The 7,496-nt window shown below is 45.7% G+C and overlaps 1 protein-coding gene across 1 annotated transcript in view; it reads right to left on the bottom strand.

Moving 5' to 3' along the window:
• LOC108756942 (transcriptional activator cubitus interruptus) overlaps positions 1-7,496 on the bottom strand; it is a 96,536-nt gene that overhangs the window by 58,783 nt on the left and 30,257 nt on the right. The gene's annotated exons all lie outside the window — the stretch shown is intronic.

Consider the following 7,496-nt stretch of genomic DNA (forward strand, 5'->3'; position numbering starts at 1 on the left):
CCCACCCTCGGCGATGGCGTGTTCCAGCCACCCGCTTCGTTTCCTCGCATTGACACGCACCCGCAAAGATTCTACGAAGATCTTCGCGCAACGATTGTCACCATCCCTTCTATCAATGGACGGCTAAAGATTTATATCTGTATCGTTTATGTCCGAACCAATTTCGGTCACTTTCTGTGATCTTGAGACGTCCTTTCGGACGTGGCGGACGAAAGCTTTCTAAGACGATCATTGGGAATCAGTAGATGCATCCCTGCACGCGAAACGATTTTACAGCGGTACGCCGGGCCCTGTTTTTGCGTCGGGAGCCCGAAGTCTCTTCGTGGTTGCGCCGCTTCCCTGCGCTGCTCCTTTATGAGGACTATACTCGCGCTCGTAACACCGGCGGTTTCTTAATTACGAGACCCCGAAACGACGCTTCCCCCATCGCCCTGGAATCCGCGACTCGAAATATTTGGTCGATTCTCGCGCGCCGAGAAAGTCAATTAGCAGGAATGCGACGATCCCTCTGCTTCCTCCTTTTATCGTCGTAAAATCTTGACGCGGCTCCATTGCTGCGTTATATTATTATACGCGTCTCGTGCAATTCGCACGAAAAGTTACAGCAACGTCAACGGCCCCGAATATCGCGAATACTTTTTTCAAATGCATTTCTTTATCGACGATATCATTACGAGCTTACTGTACTAATGGATTCGTAGCGATTCGCAATGGAGTCTTTTATACATTTAAAAGTTGCTCATATTTCATATCATAAAGAACAATATCCTGCAGAAATGTATTATATATTGAAAATATATATTCATCGTGCTTGTAATTTATAAGAGTTTTTTTTTATTACAAAGACAATAAAGTATTGAAATATATTATAAAATCATTGCAAGATTACCACAAAACTGGAAATGTCAAGGAAATTGAAAACAAGTCAGGGAAAAGTCAGAGAATTTTGCAAAATTTTCTAGGAAATAAAAATTCTTGGCTTCAAAAAAGTTTAATATGCGTACATCACACCTACGCAGTTTTGAAATACTATGTACCAACTTAACAATTAATGCAAGCAGTGTCAGCAACAGTAATAATAATCCGATATATCAAATTGCTCTCTCCACAAAATATCCGATTTCTAAATCAGGACAAAAATATAAAAAATTTAATAATAATTTTAAAAATTATTGACAGCGTGTCAGGAGGAAAAAAAATCATGAAATTTTCTGGAAGTCTGGAAGTCACAAGAAAAAGTTATAGAATTTTAATATGAGTAATTTGTAGCAACCCTGAAATCAGCTTTTCGTTCTTGTTAATAAACACGATAGGTTGCAGATAGAGATCTTGTCATCTGTGTGAATCGACAAATTATCACAATTGATCATACTGATCATACTACACCCATGACGGCGTTTACGTCGGGACTCGCGAATTGGCCGACAGCTTCCGGTTCTGGTATTATCGCGCGGAATAGCGAGCAATCGGGTCTTGCTTACCACTGATCATTTCTCGGATGCTACCGACTTAACGGCTCTTCCCTTCGATCAGCTTCCTACGACCTTCTTCATCGCATTGCCCTTTCTCCATCGACCACTCATCGTCGGCGGAGACGTGGCAACGTCGGTTACACCACCGTGGGCAAGATATAGAGAAAGAGAAAAAGAGTAGAAGAATGAGAGAGAGAAAGAGAGAGGTTGAGAGAGAAAACGAGAGCGGCGAAAGAGACCGCGCGACCAAGATGGGAGGACGTTTATACGGCGCAGCAAGAGGCGAGGAGCCTTTGTCCGTCGAATCGCGTCGCGTCGCGTCGCGTCGCGTCGCGTCGGGGCAAATTACTCGCGATATATGCTTTATCGTTGCCGCGACTTGGGCGAGTAAGGAAACAGTATTGCGATTTACCGGCTCGGATCTTGCGGAGTCGCGTAATCGCCGGCGGATAGAGCCCGGACATTCAGCGAGCGTAATCGCCGTTATCACACACAGAATGAGCGACCGTTTCCTTACGGACAAGATCTACCGTGCGATTTGCGATATTTCTCTGTCAGATTCGCCAGGTTGTCATTAATATTATATTATTATCGGTACGAGGTGGAAATGAAGAAAGAGCTACGACCGGCGCACACCGACAGTAAAAATTAAGTACAGATGATAACGAGTAAACCGATACGAGTAAATAAATTAGCGGGACGGCTAGTCGGATCGTCAGATACCGCACTCAAAAGCTACCGCGTAAGACAAGACGCGGCGTCATAATTACCACGGAATACCGTCGCCGTGATCGCTTCATAAATCGAAGACAGATTCGCGCTACGCTATCATCGGATCTGACACCACATTGGACTTGAATGGCGTCGACGCTCGAAATATAGTATATTTTGCGTCATTGCTCTCGAACGTTGCGTCTTGCGAGAGACTTGCACGAGTCGTCGGAGACAGTGGGAGAGAAGATTGCGCGCCGGATCGGATGCGGCCCTGCGCATACATCGTGATGCTCCTCGAATGGTACCCCCCGAGGGAGAGGAGCGAGCAAAGTCGGGGCCGGCCTGGGTCCGCGATGATCTATGGCTCTATCGCGTTCGGAGTCTCAGATCACAATCATTCCCCTTTATCGTATCCCTTCGTGAGTTTTCTTTCTTAGCAGGTGCCCGCCGTCCGCCGCCCGCCGCACGGCGATATATTACGTACCGGGTGTCCGCATTTAATTTCGCGCGATATCCTTGCCGCGATAGACGATTGTGCGAGGCCCGTCTTCTCTTAGCTGACGGCAACCTCTTTCGCGTTCTTCCGTTATTTACGCGGATGTTCGCCGTGAACTCATGGCTTTGTAGATAGTTTTCTGATCAGATGTCTCTCTCTCTCTCTCTCTCTCTCTCTCTCTCTCTCTCTCTCTCTCTCTCTCTGGCAATAAAACGGATGATTAGAAAATATTTCACCGTTGCCGTTCTTCCAAACGGTAGTCGCAGACCTTTCTCACCGAAACAATTTAATAAGAAGCGCGAAGCGAAGAGAGTTAGGACGATCGCCATCGCTCTCCGGAGGGTCTCCGAGGACATCTTCCTTTTTGATCCATCCCTCTCTCACCCCCCCCCACCCCTCCCTCTCTCCTTCGTCTCTTAAACTCTGTAGGAGTGGCCGATAGTTAGCAAGGACATTATAAATTTGGATGCACTACTCTGTAATTATCGGAGATACGGAGGGGCGTGCCAAGCCTCTCTCACGTTCATCCGGCAGCGTTCTTAAGCATAAAGGGAGAAGGGGAGCGCCCGCTTCGGGATATGTACGAAATTGCGTAAGGGTATTCGTGCGCCACGTGGTGGTGCGCGTGTCCCGTGCGTATGTGTCTGTGGATGCAAGAATTTCACGTGCGCCAGTGTACCAGGATACGCGCCAACAGAGAAAGACATTATCGGGGAGGGGCACCGCGCGAGATTCGAATCTACAGGGCGGCAGGACCGATTAAACCGCGTTTGGCGATGTGCTCGCACAAGTCGAAGGGAAATCTAAAATTCTACTTACATCCATTTGATGCTGATCTTCCGCGAATATTATGAGAGATTATCTGAAGTTTGCCTCAATTATCTTATTATCTGCGATCGCGTCTTCCGTTTCCGAGCGAAATCGCGTAATGCACGCTCGCAAGCTCGACGCTCTATTAGTAGCAGTCGACTTAGAGACGAGCGAAACGCAACTGAGTAGACGGCAAAGAAAGGGAGAACGCAGTGGCGGAAGGAGATGCTAGAGGAAGAGAAAAGAAGATCCCTCTCTCGTATCGAGAGCGAACTCGATCTTCGACTGCCTGGCATCAAGACATTCGAGACTTCGACAGGGCAGCAAGATCGACTACAGCTCAATCACTCTTCGTCTCGTACCCCCTCTTCCACTCCTCCCTCTCCCGGTCCGACATGCATCTTTCTCCTCCTCCCCCCCCCCCCCCCCCCCGTCTCTGCTTCCATCGCTCCAACTTCCACACGCATCTCTTCTCGACCCTCTCTCTTCTCTTCGTGTTCACCTGGACCCATCGGTCCTCCCGGACCTCCTCCCCCTCCCCATTCCCTCTCCATCTTCTCTGAGGATCGTCTTCGTCTCCTCTCTTTCGCTCCTCCGTTATCGCATCCCCGATCTCGAGGCCTCTCGGCTTCACGTGGCGTGCCCTAATGACGTCTCGGAACGAACGGGTACCACCGCCATCTAACAAGAGACTTTTTCACGTTCCAATGCTAATCCTCCGGGAGTCGTCTCGCCTCCAATTCCCTCTCCACCTCCTCCTCTTTCTCCTCCGTCACCTTACTTTCCGCTTCTCGTTTCTTCGTACCTCACCGATTGCATCCGTATGTACGAAATATCTAAAGACGCGTGAGAGAAAAAAATATCTACCTACGTATGTATCAGTGATATATTAATCTATAATACTTGATTTTAAGCAATAAACCTCTCAAGATCGTCATCGTTATTGAATCATTCGTAACACGTCCATTCTCTTTTGATAATGTTCGCGTCATTATTGTTATTTCTTTTTCTTCTTTATTTTGCCGATCGATCCAGATTCAAAGACGAAATTAGGAGGGTGCAGACTTGATGAAAACTGAACGAACATTTTGTCAGGTATCAGGTAAGACCAACCACGTTCCACCGTGAGACGAAGTCGAGTCCAAGGTCAACTTCTCGCGAAGACTAGTCGGTGATATCGTCATCGTGGCGGCAACCACGCCGACATACGGGAGTCGATTGAATCAGTCGCGGTGCAAAAAGGGAGAGAACGGGACAAAACAAAGGAAGTCGCTTGGAATCTCTATCAGCGAGGAGGAACGGCGAGCACCGCGGAACGAGCAAACCCAGAGCAATCCAGAGTGGCCTCACGGAAAAAAAGACCTCGACTCCAGGCTCTCGAGTCCTGGATGGCTGCCGCTCGGCCCGAACCAGCCGCCAACCGCTAAAAACCTAATTAGATGTCATAATTATATCCAGTGGTGCTCAACGCCGCCTGATTCCACTGTCTTTATTCCCTTGCCGAGCTTAGCTTCTCTCTCTCTCTCTCTCTCTCTCTCTCTCTTCTCGTTCAATTCTGACTGCACTTTCTTTCGAGAACTGCGCGCTAGTTTATGTCGAGGACTCTTTGGACACCCTCTTCCTTTTTTCTCCCTCGTTTCTCTTTCTCATACAAATTCAACGAAATCATTTGTGCAAGCACTATGGGGATACTCGAGACATGGCTGGCGAATATTCCCGAACTGAAAGCTATCCCGCGGCGCGGTAAGTGTGGACTCTCGTGGCGCATAAACGAGCGAATGCTTGCCGCGACGTGTCTCGAAAATTTCTTGGGAATCGCGTAAAACGATGAAATGTACATAATATCGCGCAAGGTCGCCAATTCTTATACGACGGTTTAAGATATATTCGCGCAATTTCGACGAGTAAAAATGTGTAAGATAATTTTTATCTCGAAATGATTACGTGCTATTCTAAATGATGAAATTATTTTCGGAATATTCTGTAACAAGCATCGTATTCCAGAGGTGAACACGCGAAATATTCATAATGACTAACGAGATAAACTTCGTCGCAAAATAATGTTCCGTAGTACAGACACGAAGCGAGCGAGCGTTGCATAGCGAATTTATATAACACGCACAATCGTTAATGCGCCGATCTGAACAAAATACTAATGAACATTTCTCGCCGCATCGGTAAGGTAAAATAAATGTTGTCGCGCAGTTGTTTGTTTAGACCTTTCCCGTCCCCCGAGCCTTTGGCGAACTAAACCCGGTCTTCCCGCAGTTGTATCGCTGTGTACTCGGTGTTTATTGTACGCGTCGACGACCGTACTGCGGAATGTCGGCGATATTTTAACAGTCTCGCGGCGTTAATTACTATTATACGGCACGCAGCAGGCACATAGTGCTTGAGTAACAGTGTGCGGCTTGAAACGAGATACTCCGCACCTCGCAGACTCGCCAGATACCACCTGTTGAGCCACCTTAACGTCCATGCATTTCATACTGCGGTGTGGCGGACGAAAAGGGGAGAAGCTGTACAGGCAGATTGACAGAAGGATACCGATGAGTGACAACGTGCGATAATCAGCGAGACAAATTAGAGAGAAACCACGAGAAAGTTCATAATTATCCACGCGCATCCTTCGCGTGCGTGTAATTTTATCGTCGTAAATTATTTCCGATGATTGCGAAATCGGTAGATTAACTCAACATCGAAGAAAAAGGGGTAATATACGAGATACTTCGATATATCGTTGATCCAACAAAATCCGCATCATTCCCGTAAACATTAGTACTTTTACATGGCGAATGCTCGTTTTGCATGGCGCTGCTTACGAATGCAGCTTTCGCCTCGGTCTTCGAGCAATGGTACAGAGCTTGATGCAAGATACTCCGCACTTTAAGACTCATCGATACCACCTGTCGAGTTCGAACGTAATTCGTGCGCGAGCGGGAGGTCGAATCGAAACCGAGCGTCGGACTCCGTTGCAATCGTGGCGCCGTTGTTGTTCGCTCGAGAGAACGCATGACGGAAAACGTTGCTCCTCGACAGAGATCAATTAACGGGCGATGATGGAAAATAGACGCCGATCGATTTATCAGGGCTCATAAGTCAGAGTCTTATCGTAACAGCGCGTTATTGAATGAGCTTACCCGCGCGATTGCCCGCGCTGTAATTTTAACGTAATAAGTCCCATCGATTGGTAATTACGTTACTCGGGACAGAGACGGATGGTAGACTCGAAAGTGTATTCGTTAATATCAATCCATTTTGCATGGGACAGTTATACTACGAGTTTTTGTTCGTCGCAATATTACAACGAAGGCTGCTCAACATCCTGCAAAAAAATATCTACATCTTCTTCTATATATATAATATCTTCTTTTTATACATAATTTCTGTTACGACATTTTTACTTAACACCTTTAACCCTTACAACGTCATTTAAGTGTCATTTATGTCCTGTACATTTTTTTTCTTCGAAATACTAGAAGCACCCGGCAAATTAATGATCTTTATACGTATATCCTATCTTTTTTTTAAATACACGACCTTACAAATGTGAAGATGTTAAAATACACTGCTAAGTTCATAATGTCAGATATAAAAATTATACCTAATTTCCATTGTTTCCAACAACTTCTGCAGGTTGCTATTGTTAAAGGCTTAAATTTAGTGTACCATTTATACTAAGTGTGTACGTTAATTTACACTTACGTGTAAACATGATTTACTTTGATAACTAATCATAGTAATGGAATTATTTTGACACACATGGTAATTAAAAATAACAAAATGTTATTTAACTCAAGGCATTGAGTTACTATAGCTCTTTTGATATATAATAGCGAAAACTCACTTAATAATTTTTGTATACTTATAAAAGTAGTGAAAATTAACTCAGACCCATCATATAGTAAAGAATCGAGAAATTATCGTGTATATGTACTTAGGGTTAATAAGGTCGATTGGTTTATTGGTACTGATTGTGCACAGAGTACGAACGAAAGAGTAAA

Source organism: Trachymyrmex septentrionalis, unplaced genomic scaffold, assembly GCF_001594115.1.
Source record: "Trachymyrmex septentrionalis isolate Tsep2-gDNA-1 unplaced genomic scaffold, Tsep1.0 scaffold13, whole genome shotgun sequence".
Taxonomy (NCBI): Eukaryota; Metazoa; Arthropoda; class Insecta; order Hymenoptera; family Formicidae; genus Trachymyrmex; species Trachymyrmex septentrionalis.